We start from the raw sequence: 23,228 nt of genomic DNA, 5'->3' as shown, positions 1-23,228 counted from the left end.
AACAAGACAGAGCAGCAAGGAGGTAAACGGAGAAGTTACTGTAAGAAGTGGAGACATGAGAAAGGCGCTGGGGCCCAGCCACAGGGTTGGCTCCTGCGTCTGAGAGGTGCCTCTAGACTCCTGGAGGGAAGGCCAGGGATGGACTGAGACTTTTGGTGACAGCCTCAGAGTGAACCAGACGCCTGAAAATCCTGCTGCCACAAATACTCAGAAGTGCTCAATAAAGAAAACGAATTTCCTTTTAGACACATAGCAAAGCTCATCAAGCCAGAAGTAGTGGCTCATGCCTGGATTCCCGGCACTTTAGGAGCTGAGGCCGGAGGATCATTTGAGTCTGGGAGTTTGAGGCCAACCTGGACAACACAGCAAGACCCTGTATCCAAAAAAAAAACCTAAAAAAATTGCCAGGTGTGGTGGCAGACACCTGTACTATAGTTCCAGCCACGTGGGAGGCTAAGGCAGGAGGATGGCTTGAGCCCAGGATGTCAAGACTGCAGTGAGCCAGGATTGCACCAGTGCCCTCCCTCCTGGACAACAGAGTGAAACTCTGTCTCAAAAACAAAAAAATGAAAACAAATGCTCACCGGTTGATAAGAGAATCTCTCTCCCCCCTTCCTGATCTCCTTCCAGCATTTTCCAGGGCTCCTCCCAAATACCAAATAAGCTCCCTGCTCTGACATCCTTGTCTCAGAGTCTGCTTCCATGGGAACCCCAGCTAAGAGGAATTCTTCAATACATGACGTTAGAGCAACAGGGAGAAATAAAATTAGAATATTACTTTATGCCTTAACTAAAAATAAATTCCAAGTGTATTAAAGGCCTAACTACTAAAACCAAAGCTTTCAAACTTTTCGAAGAATATATGAGAAAATATCTTTCTGATCTTAGTTCCAATGGGAAAAAATGCATAAGGCACTGAAAGCATGTAAATAAAGGACGATGTTGATAAAATCAACAACTTTGTCAACAGAAGATGCCACTGTACATAAAACGGCCATAGGCTGGGGCTGGGCACAGCGGCTCACGCCTGTAATCCCAGTAATTTGGGAGGCCAAGGTGGGTGGATCCCTTGAGGCCAGGAGTTTGAGACCAGCCTGGCCAAAAAACCCTATTTCTACTACAAATACAAAAATTAGCCAGGTGTGGTAGCGCACACCTGTCATTCCAGCTACTAGGGAGGCTGAGGCACAAGAATTCCTTGCGCCTGGGAGGTAGAGGTTACAGTGAGCCAAGATCACGCCATTGCACTCCAGCCTGGGTGACAGAGACTCTGTCTCAAAAAAACAAAAAAACAAAAGGCCACAGGCTGAATAAGCTATTTGTGGTACAGAAAACTGACAAAGAATTGGGAATCGAGCCGGGTGCAGTGGTTTATGCCTATAATCCCAGCACTTTGGGAGGCTGAGGCAGGCGGATCACGAGGTCAGGAAATCGAGACCATCCTGGCTAACATGGTGAAACCCCGTCTCTACTAAAAAGAAAAACATCAGCCCGGTGTGATGGCACGCACCTGTAATCCCAGCTACTCAGGAGGCTGAGGCAGGAGAATCGCTTGAAACTGGGAGGCAGAGGTAGCAGTGAGCCAAGATCGTGCCATTGCACTCCAACCTGGGTGACAAGAGTGAGACTCCATCTCAAAACCAAAAAAGAAAGTAAGAAAGAAAAAAGAATTGGGAATCTGAATGTATGAAGAGCTAGCACAGAGATGTAAGAAGGAAGCAGCAATCCAGTGGCAAAGTGGGCAAAGGCATCAGTAGACATTTCACAGAAGAGGAAATGCGAACCATAACGAATGTACGCAATACCATTTCACAGCAGAAGTTTACAAGCCCGACAAAACAAGTGTCAGCGAGTAGATGGAGCGACTGGGGCACCTGTTCCCTGGCGTTCGAAGTGTCCAGTGTCTCCACTACTATGGAAATCAATTCGGAAATTGAAGTTTGGTTTTTAGGGAATTTTTTGGTAGAAATGGGCTCTCACTGTGTTGCCCAGGCTGGTCTCCAACTCCTGGGCCAAAGCGATCCTCCCACCTCGGCCTCCCACAGTGCCGGGATTATGTACCATGCCCAGCCTGGAAATAGATTCTTAAATGTGCATACTTTGGGCCCCAGCATTCCACTTCTAGGGACACATGGACAAGGATGTATAGTCAGGTTATTCACCAAAGCACAGAATAACTCATTTTTAATTATAAAAAGTCAGAAGCAACCTAGTGTCCATCTCTATGAGAGCAGCCAAATACACTGATAGTGTGAGATGCTCATCGAAGGTTTGTATTTAATTAACATGAATTAGCTCTGAAAATCCAATCCTGGGCCCCAAGAAAGCAAGTAGGGGTTCAGCTTCTGCTTAGGATATAAGAAAAAAGAGAGAGAGCAAATAGCTGAAATGGTACTGCTTTTCATATCCTTTTTTTTTTTTGAGATGGAATCTTGCTCTGTCACCCAGGCTGGAGTGAGGTGGCATGCTCTTAGCTCTCTGCAACCTCCGCCTTCCCACCCAGTTCAAGCGATTCTCCTGCCTCAGCCTCCCAAGTAGCTGGGATTACAGTCGCACACCACCACACCTGGCTAATTTTTCGTATTTTTAGTAGAGACAGTTTTACCATGTTGGTCAGGCTGGTCTCGAACTCCTGAGCTCAGGCAATCCACTCAGCTTAGCCTCCCAAAGTGCTGGGATTATAGGTGTAAGCCACTGTTCCCAGCCCCCGCCCCCACTTTTTTTTTTTTTAAATATAGAGATGGAGTCTCGCTACGTCACTCAGGCTAGTCTTGAACTCCTGGCCTCATGCAGTCCTCCTGCCTCAACCTCCCAAAGTGCTGGGATGTATGAGCTACTATGCCTTGTCAAGACGAGGAATTCACGTCAGAGAATTACACAGCTTGTTGAAGTTCATGTTAGCTGGTTGGCTGCAGAGGAAGTATTCGACCCAGCTCCACTACCTTTCATTAGGGAGGTTTGTAAACTGTCAAGTGCTGTACAAATGTCCATTTGTTTCTCTTTTCTCCTTAATGAGCTTCAGAGACCAGAACAGACACCTTAACAAATTGGGAGCAAGTGTTCTTTTTTCTACAAAGCCAAGTGGCAAGGATGGGGAGGGACGGGAGGCTCACAGATGTCAGTGACATCCAGCATCAGGTGGAGGACATGGTGCTGAGATGGGGCATGCTGTACCTCCAGAAGCTCCGGGCTCCAGTTATCTTTCTCCATGCTGGAAAGCTGGGAGCTTGAGTGGTCTGTTTTGAGCTGGCTTCCTCCTGCCCCTCGAGCTTCCCCAGGGTGCATCTGCACACACATGTACCCATGCACACACATTGACATACATGCACACACCCTGCTCTCCTATGCATCTCCCCGTCTAGCTCAAGTGAATGCCTTTGCCTCTCTTGCTTGCTCTTTGGCTCAGGCCAGTCCCTGCTCAGGAAGCCCTTTTGCAGTCACAAGAGACCATTACAGCTCATTTGGTCAAACAGCCCCCATCCAGCACCTCGAAGACCCTTCATAAATCTCAAGGAATGATGAAAACCTTGCAGGTAATTTAAATCCTCTGGGCGCCCTCCCAACGTCCTTAAGTAGCACGCCCCATCCCATAGAACCAAGTCCTTGCCTGACCAGCAGAGCGGGGACGGATTTGCACACACTCCCTCCAGGGCAGCGGTGTGGGCGCACGTCAGCAAGGAGGAGGTCGAGAATGGACGGAGTAGCTTGCTCCTGTTTCTGAGTTTTGTAGCAGGTGTGTTTTGGAGTGTGTGTGTATTTTCTCGCTCTCTCAGTGCTTTATTAAGTGTCCCAAGGTCAAAGACCTGCGTACGCAGCTGAAACTCGTGACTCCTGGGAAATGGGAGTGTTATTAATTCCCTCAGGGCTGCAGTTTTTTGTTTTGTTTTGTTTTCTGTCTGTAAAATGAGGATGTTGGCCAGGCACAGTGGCTCACACCTGTCATCTCAGCACTTTGGGAGGCTGAGGCAGAAGGATGGCTTGCTTGAGCCCAGGAGTTCAAAATCAGCCTGGACAACATAGTGAGATCCCACCCTTAGAAAAAATGTTTTAAAAACTAGTTGGCTGTAGTGGCATGTAGCTTCCTGTAGTCCCAGCTACTCAGAAGGCTGAGGCGGGAGGATCACGTAAGCCCAGGAGTTTGAGGCTGCAGTGAGCTATGATCGGACCACTGCCTGGGTGACAGAGCAAGACCCTGTCTCTTAAAAAAAAATATCAGGGTAGGCCGGGTGTGGTGACTCACACCTGTAATCCCAGCACTTTGGGAGGCCAAGGTGGGTGGATTACGAGGTCAGGAGTTCAAGACCAGCCTGGCCAAGACAGTGAAACCCCATCTGTACTAGAAATACAAAAATTAGCTGGGTGTGGTGGCATGCGCCTGTAATCCCAGGTACTACAGCACTCCAGCCTGGGTGACAGAACAAGACTCTGTCTCAAAAAAAAAAAGAGAGAGAGAGAGAGAGAGGATGTTGCTTTTGATAAATAGCTTTCATACATTTAAATTTATTTATTTAACGGATGTTTATTGACCTCTTTCCATGAGCAGGGACTGTGCCAGCCGTGGGGAGATGGTGGGTAGACAGGACAGGACCAGATATCACCTTCGTGTGTCTGGCGGGTGAAGAGATGCTCGAAATGAAATGACAAGCATGATGCAGTCATAAAGAAGAGCAGGTGCTGGCCAGGCACTGTGGCTCATGCCAGTAATCCCAGCACTTTGGGAAGTGGCAGGACGCTTAAGGCCAGGAGTTCAAGGCCTGCCAGGGCAACATACTAAGACCTTACCTCCACAAAAAGATAAACAATTAGCCAGGCATGGTGGTATGCACCTATAGTCCCAGCTACTCAAGAGGCTAAGGCAGGAGGATCACTTGAGCCTGGGAGGTCAAGGCTGGAGTGAGCTATGTTTGTGCTTTGGTGCTGTGGTGCTGTGGGGTGGATAATGGGAGAAATACCCAGGTCTGGGGACTGCAGGAAGGGAAGTTTTGGCTGAGATCCGAAGGAAGGGAGGGAATTAGCTGGAAGAGGAGGTCAAGAAGAGCATTCTCGGTGGTGGTCCCAGCATACGCAAAGGCCAGAAGGCAGAGAAGACGCTTCTCATTGTGGGAGCGGTGCAGAGCACCTGCAGGGTTGACAAGAAGGGGATTAGGGGCAGATGCACAGGGCCTTGAGGCCCTGCTAAGAAAGTTATATTTTATCACCAAGCTCAGTGGCTGACATCTATAATCCTAGAACTTTGAGAGGCTGCAACAGGTGGATCACCTGAGGTCAGGAGTTCAAGACCAGCTTGGCAAACATGGTGAAGCCCTGTTTCTACTAAAAATACAAAAATTAGCTGGACGTGGTGGTGCATGCCTGTAATCCCAGCTACTTGGGAGGCTGAGGCATGAGAATCTCTTGAACCTGGGAGGTAGGGGCTGCAGTGAGCCGAGATCGCACCACTGAACTCCAGCCTGGGCAAGAGAGTAAGACTCTGTCTAAAAAAATAAAATAAAAGTTATATTTTATGCTAAGGACAGTAGCAAACCTTCAAATGGTTGGAAGCTGAGGAATGTTATGACCACATCTGTATTTAATAAAAAAAATCTGTCTGGAATACAGTGGCAACCCCATAAAGATTTGAAGGAGGTGACAGGATAAACGAAAGCGAGGCTTCAGTGTGAAGAATGGGTTGGCAGGGATTGGAGGTGAACAGGGGATCCATTAGGATGGTGACCACAGAGACAGAGAGAAATGGATAGAGATATTTACAACCCGGAGTTTTGGCGGGTGCGGTAACTCATGCCTGTAACCCTAGCGCTCTGGGAGGCCGAGGCAGGCAGATTGCCTGAACTCAGGAATTCGAGACCAGCCTGGGCAACAAGGTGAAACCCTGTCTCTACTAAAAATATAAAAAATTAGCTGGATATGGTAGCAGGCGCCTGTGATCCCAGCTACTTGGAAGGCTAAGGCATGAGAATCCTTTGAACCCAGGAAGTAGAGGTTGCAGTGAGCTGAGATCACGCCACTGCACTTCAGCCTGGGTGACACAGTGAGATTCTGTCTCAATAAATAAATAAATAATGTTGGAGTTTCGAGAACTTGGTCACTGAGAAGATGTGAGAGGGAGGCTTGTCACAGACTATGTCCAGGATCCTGGCTTTGGCTACAGCTGAAAGTAGGATGATGTCACAGATTTGCAGAGGCGGTCAGGAGTGGATGTGGGACATCTTGATTCTGAGGTCACTGTGAGATATTGCTAAGCAGACCTGGAGGTCAGAGAGATGGACATTAGGTTGGAATATAGGCCGTAGTTAAAGGCCTGGGCTGTTGGAGACCGCCAAAGGAGAGAGTGCAGAGGACAAAGGGGGTCTGGGTCTACCTTGAGGACACCAGCATTTAACGCACAGGTTGAGGAGAAGCTAATCAAGGAAATGAAAATGAAGAGGGAAAGGAAGGAAACCAAGAATGTCTGGCCCATGGAGGTCAAGGGAAGGATGTCTCGTGAAGGATGGAGTGGCAAGTCCTGGAAAACAGGCTCTAGTTAGATGGGAACTGACTGAAAAAGTGGCAAAGTACATCTCTGGATTTTGCAAACGGAGATTTATTGTTGGCTGGGCAAAGTGGCCCCCGCCAGTAATCTCAACACTTTGGGAGGCCAAGGCCTAAGGATCACTTGAGCCCAGGAGTTTGAGACCAGCCTGGGCAGCAAAATGAGACCCCCAGATCTACAAAAAATACAAAAATGAGCCAGGTGTGGTGGTGCGTGCCTGTCGTCCCAGCTACTTGGGAGGCTGAGGTGGAAGGATCGCTAGGGTCGGGAGGTCAAGGCTGCAGTGAGCCATGATCATGCACCTGAATTCCAGCCTGGGTGACACGGGGAGACCTCATCTCAAAACAAAACAAAAACAAACAAGATTTAGTGTTGATCTAGCAAGAGTAGAACCTGTGAAACAGACCGTCAGTGAAGACAGGTGCTTCAAGAAGTTTAACTGGGAAAGGAAGGAGGGGGTCAGCGCTGGAGGAGACCGTGAGGTTGAAGATGGTTTTGTTTTGTTTTTAAGTTAGCTACCCTTGTTTAAAAGCAGGTGGGGATAAACTGATAGAGAATGGTTGACAGAACTGGGCTAGTTTTTGTGTGTGAGAGATGAAATCTCAGTCTGTTGCCAGGCTGGAGTGCAGTGGTGCGATCTCGGCTCACTGCAACCACCAGCTCCCAGGTTCAAATGATTCTCCTGTCCCAGCCTCCTGAGTAGCTGGGAATACAGGCACACAAAACACCTGGCTAATTTTTGTATTTTCAGTAGGGATGGGGTTTCACGTGTTGCCCAGGATGATCTCGGTCTCTTGAGCTCCTGATCCACCTGCTTCAGCCTCCCAAACTGCTGGGATTACAGGCGTGAGCCAGCACGCCCAGTGGGGACTGGCCTAGTTTTTATAGTGAAACCAAACATCCCATAATTCTAGCTTCCTTGGCTATCGTTTTAGGCTACTATTACCTTCTTGCTTATCAAGGTGCTGACTTCTTAAGGTTAGGTTGGTGCCTGGAATTTCCGTTGAAGGAATTTACAATTTTCTTTTATTTCCATGATGCAGTGGCCTGCAGGCCCCTAGGAGGGGGTCCCTGCTTCATCTCAAAGCAGGAGCTGGAGGAGCATGGGCCTGGCTGCTGCTCCATGCCAACCAGATGGCCCGGCAGATAATCGGCAACAAGCACAAGCTTCAGCCGTGCCTGGTGCCCTGGACCAGCTTCATAAGAATAAAGGAGGCCAGGCACAGTGACTCATACCTGTAATCCTAGCACTTTGGGAGGCCAAGGCAGGCGGATCACTTGAGGTCAGGAGTTCAAGACCAACCTGGCCAACATGGCGAAAGCCCATCTCTACTAAAAATACAAAAATTAGCCAGGCATGGTGTTGTGCACCTGTAATCGCAGCTACTCGGGAGGCTGAGGCAGGAGAATTTGCTTAAAGCCGGGAGGCGGAGGTGGCAGTGAGACAGGATTATGCCACTCATTCTAGCCTGGGTGACAACAAGGTGAGACGCTGTCTCAAAAAAAAAAAAAAAAAAAAAAGGAATATGACTGCCCCTTCATGGCTGCCATCCACATCTTGGGTGAAATATCTCTTGCTAATTTGCAACAACGAGGGAAAGAGAATTCTGTAACGTGTAGTCCAGCCCAGCTATGCTCAGAATACAGATTCATCATAAAGACTGCTTTGTTTTTAAGAAAGTATTTATTAGCAGATCCAGGTACTGTTTTTAAGATGTCGGGCTAAACTGTTGTTTAGAATGAGTCCGTCCTCCTACAATGTAGGTTCGAGTAGAGAAATCAGACAATAAGCAAGTACATCTCTGATTCGATGCCATATTGTAATAAGCACTATGGAAAGAAAAAAGGAAAGAAAGAATAGTAAGTCACGGGGTGGGAGGTGGGAAAGAAGGAGGGTATACGAGAGAGGGTGCGTGGTTGAAAGCCATTTGATGAAGTCCGTTTGATCAGAGGCCATAATGAACTGATGGGACCGGAGAAGCAGAGATCATGAGAAAGAGGTTCTGTTTTTGTTGTGTGTTTTTCTCGGGCAGAGGAAACAGTATGCGCAAAGTCTGCAAGGCAGGAGTAAACTTGTTCAAGAAATGCAAGAATGCCACAGTAGCTGGAGCCCTGGGCGGGGCAGGGAGCGGTAGAGATGAAGCTGGAGAATCAGGCGGCAACAGAGAATAGCCATTGTGTGACCTTCTAGTGATTCCCTTGAAGACCCTACTTGAAAGGCTTGTCTCTCTCCTTTTATTTATTTTTTATTTTTTTGAAATGGAGTCTTGCTCTATCACCCAGGCTGGAGTGCAGTGGCACAATCTTGGCTCACTGCAACCTCCGCCTCCCAGATTCAAGGCATTCTTCTGCCTCAGCTACCCTGAGTAGCTGGGATTACAGGCACCCACCACCACGCCACGTTAGTTTTTGTACTTTTAGTAGAGTCAAGATTTTGCCATGTTGGCCAGGCTGGTTTTGAACTCCTGACCTCAGGTGATCCACCTGCCTCAGCCTCCCAAAGCGCTGGGATTACAAGCATGAGTCACCATGCCCAGCTAAAAGCCTTGTCTTTTTTGACCTCACTTAAAGTCTCCCAGTGCTACATGCCTATTTGTTGCATATTTTATTTTATTTTTTAAATTTTGAGATGGAGTTTCACTCTTGTCCTGCAGACTGGAGTGCAATGGCACGATCTCGGCTCACTGCAACCTCTGCCTCCCAAGGTCAAGCAGTTCTCCTGCCTCAGCCTCCTGAGTAGCTGGGATTACAGGTGTTCACGACCACACCCAGCTAATTTTTGAATTTTCAGTAGAGATGGGGTTTCGCCATGTTGGCCAGGATGGTCTCCATCTCTTGAGCTCGTGAAACACCTGTCTCAGCAAACAATAGACTAGCATAAAGCTTTAAAGGAAAGGCTAAAGAATGAGATGTCCAGGGCCGGGCGCGGTGGCTCACACCTGTAATCCCAGCACTTTGGGAGGCCGAGGCGGGTGGATCACAAGGTCAAGAGATCGAGATCATCCTGGTCAACACGGTGAAACCTCGTCTCTACTAAAAAATACAAAAAATTAGCTGGGCATGGTGGTGCGTGCCTGTAATCCCAGCTACTCGGGAGGCTGAGGCAGGAGAATTGCCTGAACCCAGGAGGTGGAGGTTGCGGTGAGCCGAGATCGCGCCATTGCACTCCAGCCTGGGTAACAAGAGTGAAACTCCGTCTCAAAAAAAAAAAAAAAAAAAAAAAGAATGAGATGTCCATAGGGGGCTTTTATAAGCTCTGAGTACTCCTGGCATCCAGATGGCCATGTTGGGTTGGCTGAGTGCATGCCCAGGAAAGACTTGAGGAGGCAATAATAACTCCCTCCCCTTGGACTGACCTTGAGGCTCTGTGCAAGCAGGACGTGAAAGCTGAGGCAGAGTTAGAAACCGCCTGGTTGGATGTTGAAAGTTTCCAGGGATCCCGAGCCTCTCAGCAAAGAGTAGACGTGTTGGTTCCAAGAGGTTAAGGACATCTGTCTAATCATTAGCTAACCACTAAGTTAACAGTGGCCGGGCGTGATGTAGAATTCAGACTTCGCATAATTCCGGGGAAAGTCGCTGAACCAGCAGCGACCATAATAAACAGCAGCAACAGCAAACGCTGTGGAGGAGGCAGAGTCTGACTTCCAGCATGACCACGTTGTATTAGTTGAAATGTCCGGTTTCCAACAAAAATTATGAAACATGCGAAGAAGGAAAAAAATATGATCCTTAGGGAGAAAAAGCAATCAATGCTAACAGTCTCTGAGGAGACCCAGAAATTGAAATTATTAGACAATTTATTGATTTATTGATCAATCAGGCGATCCTCCTTCCTTAGTCTCCCAAATAACTGGGACTGCCAAGCACACACCACCATGCCTGGCTGATTCTTAATATTTTCTGTAGCAATGGCATCTCACTGTGTTGCTCAGGCTGGTCTTGAACTCCCGGCCTTTAGTTATCCTCCTGCCTCCGCCTCCCGAAGGTCTGTGGTTACAGGTGTGAGTCTAGCTTAGACAAATACTTTAAATCAGTTATGTTAAATAGGTTCAAAGAACTAAAGGAAACCATGTCTAAAGAATGAGCGAAAAGTATGAAAACAGAATCTCAAAGAGAAAGAGATGATCAATTAACAGAAATTGTAAAAAGGAACCAAAAGAAAATTGTGGAACTGAAAAATACAATAACTGAAACAATTCAGTGGAGACCAGGCACAGTGGCTCACGCCTGTAATCCCAGCACTTTGAAAGGCTGAGGTGGGTGGATCACGTGATTTCAGGAGTTTGCAACCAGCCTGGCCAACATGGTGAAACCCCGTCTCTGCTAAAAATACAAAAATTAGCCAGTCGTAGTAGTACATGCCTGTAATCCCAGCTACTCAGGAGGCTGAGGTAGGAGAATTGCCTGGACCCCGGAGGCAGAGGTTGCAGTGAGCCGGGATGGTACCACTGCACTCCAGCCTGGGCGACAGAGCAAGACTTCGTCTCAAAAAGAAAAAAAAAAAATCAGTGTGAGGGCTCAACAGCAGATTTGAGAAGATTAAAGAGGAACAGTGAATTTAAAGATAGGCCAATTGAGATTATGCAGTCTAAGGAACAGAGAGAAAAAGAATGAAGATTAATGACCTGCGGGACACCATCAAGCATATGAACATACGTATAATAGGAGTCCCCGTGGAAGAAGAAAGAGCAAAAAGAATATTTGAAGAAGTAATGACTTGAAAACATGCTAAAGTTGATGAGAACAAGTAGTAGTCTACACATCCAAGAAACGCAATGAACTCCAAGTAGGATAAATTCGATGAGGTCTACACCAAGACACGTCATTGTCACACTGTCAGATGACAAAGAGGAAGCAGCCAGAAGTGACTCATCACAAACATGGGAATTTTAATAAGATTAAGAGCTGGCTTCTCATTAAAAAAAAGCCACAGAGGTCAGAAGGCATGAAAGGAGAAAACTGCCAGCCAGGAAAGAATCTTATCTTTCATAAAACTCTTCTTCAAAAATGAGTGAGAAATTAACAATCCTCAGTCAAATAAAGGAAACCTACTTAAAGAAAAAACCCCACAGCTTACATCATACTTAACAGTGAATGACTAGACGTTTTCCCCCTAAGATCAGGAACAAAACAAGGATGTCTGCTCCTACCACTTAAATTCAAGATTGACAAGAACTTGTTAGAACTAGAGGTTCTGACAAGGGCAGTAAGCAAGAAGAAATACGTGAAAGACACCATGTTGGAAAGGAAGAAGTGAGATTATCTCTATTTTTCAGTGACATTATCTCATATGTGTAGAAAACACTTCGAAGTTTTCTATTACAACAGCAGAAACTATTAGAGCTAATAAATGAGTCAAGAAAAATTGCAGGATACGATATTAATATTTTATTTATTAATTTTCTTTTCTTTTTTGAGACAGAGTCTCGCTCTGTCATCTGGGTAGGCTGGAGTGCAGTGGTGCAAGCGCGGATACTGCAGCCTCAACCTCCTGGGCTCAAGTGGTTCTCCAACCTCAGCCTTCCAAGTGGCTTGGGCCACAGGCATGCACCACCATGCCCAGCTAGTTTTTGTACTTTTTTCGTAGAGATAGGACTTGGCTGTGTTGCCCAGGCTGGTCTCGAACTCCTGGGCTCAAGCGATCCACTCATCTTGGCCTCCCAAAGTGCTGGGACTATAGCCATGAGCCACCACACCTGGGCCAATATTAATATTTCAAAAATTAGTTGTATTTCCATATGGAAAATCCAAAATGAAATTTAAAAAACCAATTAAAAAAATAAAATATTTAACCAAAGATGTGCAATACTTGTATACTGGAACTACAAAATATTGTTGGAAGAAGTTAAAGAAGACCTAAATAAATGGAAAGACATTTTTTGTTCTCGGGTCAGAAGCCTTAACAGTGTTAACGTGGCAATACTTTGCGAGTCAATGCGATCTGTATCAAAATTCCAAACGCCTTTTCGCAGAAATAGACAAGCCGATACCAAAATTCATATAGAAATGCAAGGGACCCTAAATAGAAAAAGCCGTCTTTGCTTGGTGGCTCATGCCTGTAATCTCAGCACTTTGAGAGGCCAAGGTGGGCGGATCACTGGAGGTCAGGAGTTCAAGACCAGCCTGGCCAATATGGTGAAACTCTGTCTCTACTAAAAACAGAAAAAATTAGCCGGGCGTGGTGGTGGGTGCCTGTACTACTCGGGAGGCTGAGGCAGGAGAATCACTTGAACCTGGGAGGCAGAAATTGCAGTGAGCCGAGATCACGCCATTGCACTCCACTCCAGCCTGGGCAACAGAGCAAGACTCTGTCTCAAAAAAAAAAAAACAACAACAACAAAGCTAGTGGACTCCCCGATTTCCAAACTTACTACAAAGCTGCAGTTGTCAAAGCAGTGTTACTGGCATAAGGACAGAAACATAGCACAGGAATGGAATTGAGTGTCCAGAAATAAACTCCCAAGTCTGCTGTCAACTGACAGTCAACAAGGCTGGCAAGGCTTCACACCATATGCAAAAGTCAACTCCAGATGGATCAGGAGCCTAAATGCAGGAGCTAAACCTACAAAACTCTTAGAGGGGCCCGGGCGCGGTGGCACACGCCTGTAATCCCAGCACTTTGGGAGGCCAAGATGGGCGGATCACAAGGTCAGGAGTTCAAGACCAGCCTGGCCAACTAGTGAAACCCCATCTCTCCTAAATGTAAGTAGGCAGGCGTGGTGGTGGGCGCTTGTAGTCCCAGCTACTCAGGTGGCTGAGGCAGGAGAATTGTTTGAACCCAGGAGGCAGAGGTTGCAGTGAGCTGAGATCCAGCTACTTCACTCCAGCCCTGGGCAACAGTGCAAGACTCTGTCTCAAAAAAAAAACAAAAAACAAAAAAACTCTTAGAGGGAAACAGGTGTAAATCTTCTTGAGCTTGGATTAAGCTTTTATGTGACTTCTTAATGTGACATAAAAGCATGAACAACCAAAGAAAAAATAAACTGTTCTTCAACAATATTACAAATGTTTTTGCTTTAAAGGACACTACCAAGAATATAAAAAGCACCAAGCATGGCGGCTCACACCTGTAATCCAGCACTTCGGTAGGCCGAGGTAGGCAGATCACTGGAGATGGGGAGTTTGAGACCAGCCTGGGGAACATGGTGAAACACCATCTCTACAAAAAATACAGAAGTTAACCAGGTGTGGTGGCGCGCCTGCAGTCCTAGCTGCTTAGGAAGCTGTGGTGGGAGGATCACCTGATCCCAGGCAGTGGAGGTTGCAGGGAACTGAGGTCTTACCGCTGCACTCCAGCCTGGATGACAGAGCAAGACTGTCTCTTTCTTCCTTTCTTTCTTTTTTAAGACGGAGTTTCGAATGTCACCCAGGCTGAAGTGCAGTGAGATCTCGGCTCACTGCAATCTCCGCCTCCTGGGTTCAAACAATTCTCCTGCTGCAGCCTCCCGAGTAGCTGGGATACAGGCGTGCACCACCACACCCAGCTAATTTTTTTGTTTTGTTTGTTTGTTTTGAGACAGAATCTCGCACTGTCACCCAGGCTGTAGTGCAGTGGCGCAATCTCGGTTCACTGCAATCTCCACCTCCTAGGTTCAAGCAATTCTCCTGCCTTAGCCTCCCAAGTAGCTGGGACTACAGGAATGCACCACCATGCCCAGCTAATTTTTTTGTATTTTTGGTAGCGATGGGGTTTTACCATGTCGGCCAGGAAGGTCTCGATCTCCTGACCTTGTGATCTGCCCACCTCAGCCTCCCAAAGTGCCGGGATTACAGGTGTGAGCCACCTCACCCGGCCAAGACTGTCTTTCAAAAGAAAAAAAAAAAGAATGTAAAAAAAAAGATCTCATAGAATGGGACAAAATACTAACAAATAATTATCTGATAAGGAATTGGTACCCAGAACATATACAGAATTCTTAAAACTCAATAACAAAAATAAAATTCCTTTCAAAACTGGGCAAAGGAGTTGGATAGACATTTCTTCAGAGAAGATAATAAGCACATGCAAAGGTGCCCATCACTAATCACTGAGAAAATGCGAATCAAAACTGCAATGAGATAACACCTCACATCTGTTAGGATGGCTACTCTAGAAAAACATGGAAATTGGCCAGGCGTGGTGGCTCATGCCTGTAATCCCAACACTTTGTGCGGCCGAGGCAGGTGGATCGCCTGAGGTCAGACTTTGAGACCAGCCTGACCAACATGGTGAAACTCCGTTTCTACTAAAAACACAAAAATGAGCTGGGTGTGGTGGTGCAAGCCTGTATCCCAGCTACTCGGGAGGCTGAGGCAGGAGAACCGCTTGAACTTGGGAGGCGGAGGTTGCAGTGAGCTGAGATCACGCTATTGCACTCGAGCCTGGGCGAACAGAACAAGACTCCATTCCCCCCCCCCGCCCCCCACAAAAAAAGAAAAGAAAAAAAGGGAGGCCAGGCGAGGTGGCTCATGCCTGTAAATCCCAGCACTTTGGGAGGCCAAGGCAGCCTGACCAACATGGAGAAACCCCATGTCTACTAAAAACACAAAATTAGCAGAGTGTGGTGGCAAGTGCCTGTAATCCCAGCTATTTGGGAGGCTGAGGCAAGAGAATCACTTGAACCCAGGAGGCAGAGATTGCAGTGAGCCGAGATTGCGCCACTGTACTCCAGCCTGGGCAATAAGAGTGAAACTCTGTCTCAAAAAAAGAAAAAAAGAAGAAGAAGAAAAGAAAAGAAAGAAAAAGAAAAACATGAAATAAAAAATGCTAGTCAGGTTGTGGAGAAAAAGTGCTGGGATGACAGGTGTGAGCCCCTGCACCCGACAGGCTTTCTTTCTGCAGTGATGAAAGCATTCTGGAATCGGATTGCATCTTGTGCATCATTGGTGGGAATATAAGATGGTACAATGCTGTGAAAAACAGTATGGCAGCTCCTCAAAAGGTTAAAAAGAGAAGAACCGTATGATCCAGCAACTCCACTTGTGGGTTTATACCCAAAAGAATTGAAAGCAGAGCCTTGAAGAGATATTTGTACCTCCACGTTGATACCAGCATTATTCACAATAGTGAAAGCGTGGAAGCAAGCCAAGTGTTCATCACCAGCTGAATGAATAAGCAAAACGTGTTATATGATGGAATGTTATTCAGCCTTAGAAAGGAAAGCAATTGGCTGAGCACCATGCCTCATGCCTGTAATCCCAGCACTTTGGGAGGCTGAGACAGGCGGATCACAAGGTCAGGAGTTCAAGACCAGCCTCCCCAAGATGGCGAAACCGTCTCTACTAAAAATACAAAAATTAGCCAGGCATGTTGGCGGACACCTGTAATCCCAGCTACTCAGGAGGCTGAGACAGAGAATTGCTTGAACCCGGGAGGCAGAGGTTGCGGTGAGCCAAGATTGTACCACTGCACCACAGTCAGAGGGAGACTCCGTCTCAAAAATAAAAAAAATAAAAAAAGGAAAGAAATTCTGGCCAGGTGCAGTGGCTCACGCCTGTAATCCCAGCACTTTGAGAGGCCAAGGCAGTCAGATCACTTGAGGTCAGGAGTTCCAGACAAGCCTGGCCAACATGGTGAAACCCCATCTCAACTAGAAATACAAAAATTAGCTATGCATGGTGGTGGGTGCCTGTAATCACAGCCACTAGGGAGGCTGAGGCAGGAGAATCACTTGAACTTGGGAGGTGGAGGTTGCAGTGAGCCGAGATCACGCCACTGCACTCCAGCCTGGGCAACAAGAGCAAAACTCCATCTCAAAAAAAAAAAATTATATAAAAAAGGAAGGAAATTCTAACACATGCTACAACATGGATGAACCTTGAGGACATGACAATAAATGACATAAGCCAGTCAAAACAAAGACAAATACTGTATGATAAATACAGCATGACTCCCTTTGTATGAGGTACTTAGAATAGTCACAATCATAGAGACAGAAAGCAGACAGGTGATGCTTTCTGATGATGGCGAAGTGGCTCATGCCTGTAACCCCAGCAGTTTGGGAGTCAGAGGTAGGAGGATCACTCAAGTCCAACAGTTTGCGACCAGCCGGGGCTACATAGCAAGACCCTGTCTCTACCCATGCGCCTAAAAAATGTTTTAATTAGCTGAGTATAGTGAGCATGGCTGTAGTCCCAGCTACGTCAGAGGCTGAGATGGGAAGATTGCTGGATCCCAGGAGGTCAAAGTGCCACCACACTGCAGCCTGCCTGATAGAGCAAGACCCCGTCTCAGAAAAGTAGACTGCTGTTTGCTAGGGGCTGCGGAGAGGAGAGAATGGGAAATTATGCGTAATGGGGACCGGTTCCGTTTTACAAGATGCATGGCAGAGATTAATGGAGATGAATGACAGTGACGGTTGCACAAATCATGGATATATTTAGCACCACTGAACGGTACACTTAAAAATAGTAGGCTGGGCACGGTGGCTCACGCCTGTAATCCCAGCACTTTGGGAGGCCGAGGCGGCGGCTCACCTGAGGTCGGGAGTTTGAGACCAGCCTGACCAACATGGAGAAACCCCATCTCTACTAAAAATACAAAATTAGCTGGGCGTGGTGGTGCGTGCCTGCAATCCCAGCTACTTGGGGGGCTGAGGCAGGAGAATCGCTTAACCCAGGAGGTGGAGGTTGCGGTGAGCCAAGATCACGCCACTGCACTCCAGCCTGGGCGACAGAGCAAAACTCTGTCTCCAAAATAAATAAATAAATAAATAAATAAAAATAAAAGGGAATGAAGTGCTGATACCCGTTGGGTGACACATGAACATTGAAAACGTTATGCTAAGTGAAGAAGCCAGACAGAAGGGGCCACCTCTTATTATGACCCCATTCAACAGAATAGGCAAATCCCTGGAGACAGAAAGTCGACTAGCACCTGACGGGGTGGGGGGAGGATGAATACGGATCGACTAGTCACAGGTATGGGGTTCATTTTCTTTTCTTTTCTTTTTTTGAGACAGAGCCTCACTCCATCACCTAGGCAGGAGTACAGTGGCGCAATCTCGGCTCATTGCAACCTCTGCCCCCTGGATTCAAGTGATTCTTGGGCCTCAGCCTCCGGAGTAGCTAGGATTAAAGGCAGGTACCACCACACCCAGCTAATACTTTTTGTATTTTTTTTTAACCGTAGAAATGGCGTTTTGCCATGTTGGCCAAACTGGTCTTGAACTCCTGACCTCAAGTGATCCGCCCGCCTCGACCTCCCAAACTGCTGGGGTTACAGGCATGAGCCACTGCACCTGGTCAGGTTTCTTTTTGGGGTGATGAAAATGTTCTGGAATCGATGATGATGATTGTATGACCTTTAAAATATATAATACACCACTGGAATCTACCCTTTTAAAAAGTGGTGAATTCCATGGTGTCTGGAATATCTCAGTTTTTAAAACATGTATTATTCTGATGACATATAGAGATAGGCTGCAGGTGTCTAAGTGTGGAAACAGGGCGGATGCTGCTGTGTGGTCCAGCAGTGAGCTGATGGTGCTATCACTTGGCAGGAGGCTGGCCCACAGGGATGATGGCTTGAAAAGTTGGGAAGTCCCAAGTGCGGGAATCCTAACAAGAGGCTGTTATTCTCAACAGGAGACAGGACCCTCCCTGACCCCCGCCAGTGAGGCAAGAGGGGATATGAGGTCAGGGGCAGGCATTTCAGAAAACTGATCTGACTTTTGGTTTGGTGCCAAAAAGGGTTTATGAGCCATCATGGGCAGAGGCCTGAAAGCTGTGAATAGCTGCAGGTTAGCAGAAGTCACGGCCTTGGCGTCTAGGAAAATCATGAAGACCTGGAACCGGGCATTCAGGGAAGCTGTCATCTTGAAGTGTCCCTGACAATAATTTCTGAGTTGAAATATGGGGGCTTCAGTGAGCCAAGATCGTGCCATTGCACTCCAGTCTGGGTAACAACACCGAAACTCTGTCTCAAAAAAAAAAAAAAAGAAATACAGGGGCTTGAGGTATTCATCATCATGATCATGGCTCAGTAATACAAACCATCGCCAGACTGGGAATTTGGAGATGTCTGCTTTATAAAATCAAAGTCACTGATTAGTCTAGAATTGGCATTGCATATTATAACCACAGTATCATTCTGAATTGGGCATAGGCCAATGCATTAATAAAGAAGTAAAAGGGGCCGGGCATGGTGGCTCACGCCTGTAATCCCAGCACTTTGGAAGGCCAAGGCGGGTGGATCACAAGGTCAAGAGATCGAGACCATCCTGGTCAACATGGTGAAACCCCGTCTCTACTAAAAATACAAAAATTAGCTGGGCATGGTGGCGGGTGCCTGTAATCCCAGCTACTCAGGAGGCTGAGTCAGGAGAATTGCCTGAACCCAGGAGGCGGAGGTTGCGGTGAGCCAAGATCGTGCCATCGCACTCCAGCCTGGGTAACAAGAGCGAAACTCCATCTCAAAAAAAAAAAAGAAGTAAAAGGTAGAATTAATACATTAAACCGCAGAGTGCAGTTGCTCATGCCCTGTAATCCCAGCACTTTGCCAGACTGCGTTGGGAGGATTGCTTGGGCCAGGAGTTTGAGACCAGTCTGGGCAACATAGTGAGACCCCGTCTCTATCAAAAAAGTTGTTTTTAATTAGCTGGGCATGATGGCACACGCCTGTAGTCTCAGCTACTCGGGAGGCTGAGATGGGAGGATCACCTGAGCCCAGGAGCTCAAGGCTGCAGTGAGCTATGATTGAGCCACTGCACTCCAGCCTGGGGTTTTCATTTTAAATAAATGAAGAAATAGTATTAAATGAACAGTTGGGTTTATACCCTCTTTTCATTTCAGTATCTGTCTTGGTCTCTACTCAACAGCCTTGTGAAACAAGTTTTCCTATTTTCCGGCCTCTGTATATCTATGGAAATGGAAGCTCAGTGAGTTAACACTTTTCTAAGAAGCCTGAATCCAGGTCTTCTGAATCTCATGTTCTTTCCATTATCGCTCCATGAATCAAGTAAAATACTTTTTGTTTATTCAGATTCTCAGAGTGTGTTGCCAGGGTACCTTTTCCCAGAAAGTCTATTTTTATCGAATGTCTCTGATTCTTGCCCATCCCAGTGGCTATTTTAGATAACATTTTTATTTCCTGTTAATTATGTTCATGTTAATTTTAGAAAGTCTAGAAAAACCGTTTTAAAAATCACCACTCATAACCATTCTTAACATTTGAGCATATTTCTTTCCAATGTCTGCCTATAAATACACCACCTATAAATACATATACACATAGATACGTGTATATATTTATAACTATTTTTCCAAAACTGTGCTCGCACTGTATAAATGGTCTCACGTCCTGCTTTTTGCTTAGTATGATCTTGTGAAATGCAGCATGGCATAACGGTGAAGGTTAATCAGGCCCTGGAGCCAGAACAAAACCCTCTGTTAGGTGTGTGTGCCCTTGTGAGTTACTTCACCTTTTATCACCTTGATTTCTTTCCTCTGGTCCCAGGTGCCCTGTGTTCTTGGGGTGGGGAACTGTTCTGCCTCTGAAATATATCCATCCTTCCTCTCACTGGACGGCAGCGTCCTTACCTTCCGTCCCGCTCCCATCTCCCTTGCCCTGTGACTTCAGTAACACCTGCTGTATCTAACCTTGGGTCCACCATGCCCAGTTTCCTGAATGCTGCTGGACAAGACCACACAGCAGAGAATATCGGTGTCGCTATTGACCCACAGCCTTCTTGTCCTTTTCCTTTCTTTGTAATTTTCTTTTGTTAGATTGTATTTATTTTTTAAATATATAATGCATGGGCTGGGCATGGTGGCTCACACCTGTAATCCCAGCACTTTGGGAGGCCGAGGTGGGTGGATCACCTGAGGTCAGGAGTTTGAGATCAACCTGGCCAACATGGCGAAATCCCATCTCTACTGAATATACAGAAATTAGCTGGGTGTGGCGATGGCACATCTGTCATGGGAGATCTGTCATTGGGAGGCTCAGGCAGGAGAACCACTTGAACCCTGGAGCAGGAGGTTAAAATGAGCTGAGATCATGGCACTGCACTCCAGCCTGAGCCACAGAGGGAGACTCCATCTCAAAAAGTAATTAAAATTAATTGATTAAGCACAAGTTTTTTTAATCTACTGTACAAAAGGGTGACCAGTGCATCCCACATCCCCCAACCTCTGGTCCTTCTCCCCAGAGGCAGCCACCTCTGTGCGACTGTGAGCATATCATCCGCGTGGGTCTGCAGTGGTACTGCACGAGTAGCTTGTATCTTGGATATTGTTTTGGTCCACATATCCAGGCCTGCCCAGTTGTTCTGTTTTGTTGGTTCGTTTTATATTGCCACATAAAGGGAAGGCTTCCTAAAGCATGTCGTGAACTCGGAAGCTATAAAGGAAAAGTTGATCAATTTGACTATGGAAAGACAGGGGGCGGTGGCTCACGCCTGTAATCCCAGTGCTTTGGGAGGCCGAGGTGGGTGAATCACTTGAGTTCAGGAGTTCCAGACCAGCCTGGTCAATATAGCAAAACCCCATCTCTACTGAAAATACAGAAATTAGCTAGATGTGGTGATGGTGCTCCTGTGATCCCAGCTATTTGGGAGGCTGAGGCAGGAGAATCGCTTGAACCCAGGAGGCAGAGGTTGCAGTGAGCCAAGATTGTGCCACTGCACTCCAGCCTGGGTGACAGAGCGAGACTCTGTCTCAAAAAAAAAAAAAAATTGACTATGGAAAAATGAGAAGCTTTAGTAAGAGAAAATATATCATTAGCAAAACCACAAGATAGAATGGACTCCACGTCCCACGGAGCCTTGAACACTGCTCAGTGGACCTTCTTTGCCCCCCATGGTTCTCTCCACAGAGGCTGTTTCAAACCTTCCTGCCCCTCCAAGCTCCAACTCCATCCCTACTAATTTCACACAGAAAACTTAAGTCATCAGATGGGAAATGCCCTCTGCTTTCTGCAACCAGACCTTTATTATTATTTATTTATTTATTGAGATGGAGTTTCGCTCTTGTTGCCCAGGCTGGAGTGCAATGGCATGATCTCGGCTCACCGCAACCTCCGACTCCCGGGTTCAAGTGATCCCCCGCCTCAGCCTCCCGAATAGCTGGGATACAGGTACCTGCCACCACACCTAGCTAATTCTTTTGTTGTTGTTTCATAATTTTAGTAGAGATGGGGTTTCACCATGTTGGCCAGGCTGGTCTTGAACTCCTGATCTCAGGTGATCTGCCCCCCTCGGCCTCCCAAAGTGCTGGGACTATAGGCATCAGCCACCATGCTCAGCCTTTTATTATTATTATTATTATTATTTTTTTTTTTTGAGACGGAGTTTCACTCTTGTTACCCAGGCTGGAGTGCAATGGTGTGATCTCGGCTCACCGCAACCTCCGCTTCCTGGGTTCAGGCAATTCTCCTGCCTCAGCCTCCTGAGTAGCTGGGATTACAGGCACGTGCCACCATGCCCAGCTAATTTTTGTATTTTTTAGTAGAAACGGGGTTTCACCATGTTGACCAGGATGGTCTCGATCTGTTGACCTCGTGATCCACCCGCCTCGGCCTCCCAAAGTGCTGGGATTACAGGCGTGAGCCACCGCGCCCGGCCTATTATTATTTTTAAAAATTTACTCTCATTTTTTGGGAGCCGCTGTGGCTCCAGCCAGTTGTCCTGGCGCTTGAGGAGGCGAGGCTATGAGTTCAAGGCCAACCTGAGCAACATAAGAAGCTCTCATTGATTAACAACAACAAATAATAATAAGAAATTTTTTTAAAATTACTCTTATTTTTTATAGAGACAGGGTCTTGCTCTGTCACCCAGGCTGGAGTGCAGCGGCTTGAGCTTAGCTCACTCTAGCCTCCAACTCCTGGCCCCAAACGATCCTCCTCCCTAAACCTGCTGACTACCTGGGACTACAGGTGTGCACTTCCATGCCTGGATAATTAAAAAAAATTTTTTTGTAGAAACAGGGTCTCACTATATTCACTGTATTGCCCAGGCTGGTGTTGAACACCTCGGTCTCCCAAAGATCTGGGATTACAGGTTTGAGCCACCAAACCAGACAACCAGACATCTCGAAGAACTTGAGCACAGATTAATCTCTTCCTTCCCTCTGTTAAAATGGAAGGTATCGCCGAGGCGGGTGGATCACAAGATCAAGAGATTGAGACCATCCTAGTCAACATGGTGAAACCCCGTCTCTACTAAAAATACAAAAAATTAGCTGGGCGTGGTGGCACGTGCCTGTAATCCCAGCTACTCGGGAGGCTGAGGCAGGAGAATTGCCTGAACCCAGGAGGCGGAGGTTGCAGTGAACCGAGATTGCGCCATTGCACTCCAGCCTGGGTAACAAGAGCGAAACTCCGTCTCAAAAAAAAAAAAAAAAAAAATGGAAGGTATCTGGGCCAGGCATGATGGCTCACACCTGTAATCCCAGCACTTTGGGAGGCTGAGGCAGGGGGATCACTTGAGGCCAAGAGTTCAAGACCAGCCTGGCCAATATAGTGAAATCCCATCTCTACTAAAAATGCAAAAATTAGTTGAATGTGGTGGCACATGCCTGTAATCCCAGCTACTCAGGAAGCTGAGGCATGAGAATTGCTTGAACCTGGGAACTGGAGGTTGCAGTCAGCTGAGATTGCACCACTGCACTCCAGCCTGGGCGACAGAGCAAGACTTTGTATCAAAAAAAAAAAAAAGAAAGAAAGAAAAGAAAAATATAAAACAAGGGCAGGTATCTGTCCCCCTGCAAGAAGCTGACACCT

General features: G+C 46.8%; 1 protein-coding gene across 3 annotated transcripts in view; it reads left to right on the top strand.

The window, feature by feature from the left end:
* HIP1 (huntingtin interacting protein 1) overlaps positions 1-23,228 on the top strand; it is a 207,594-nt gene that overhangs the window by 49,853 nt on the left and 134,513 nt on the right. The gene's annotated exons all lie outside the window — the stretch shown is intronic.

This window comes from Callithrix jacchus, chromosome 2, assembly GCF_049354715.1.
Source record: "Callithrix jacchus isolate 240 chromosome 2, calJac240_pri, whole genome shotgun sequence".
Lineage (NCBI taxonomy): Eukaryota > Metazoa > Chordata > Mammalia > Primates > Cebidae > Callithrix > Callithrix jacchus.
Note: the sequence above shows the minus strand (reverse complement) of the source record. Positions and strands in the feature narration are given on the sequence as shown.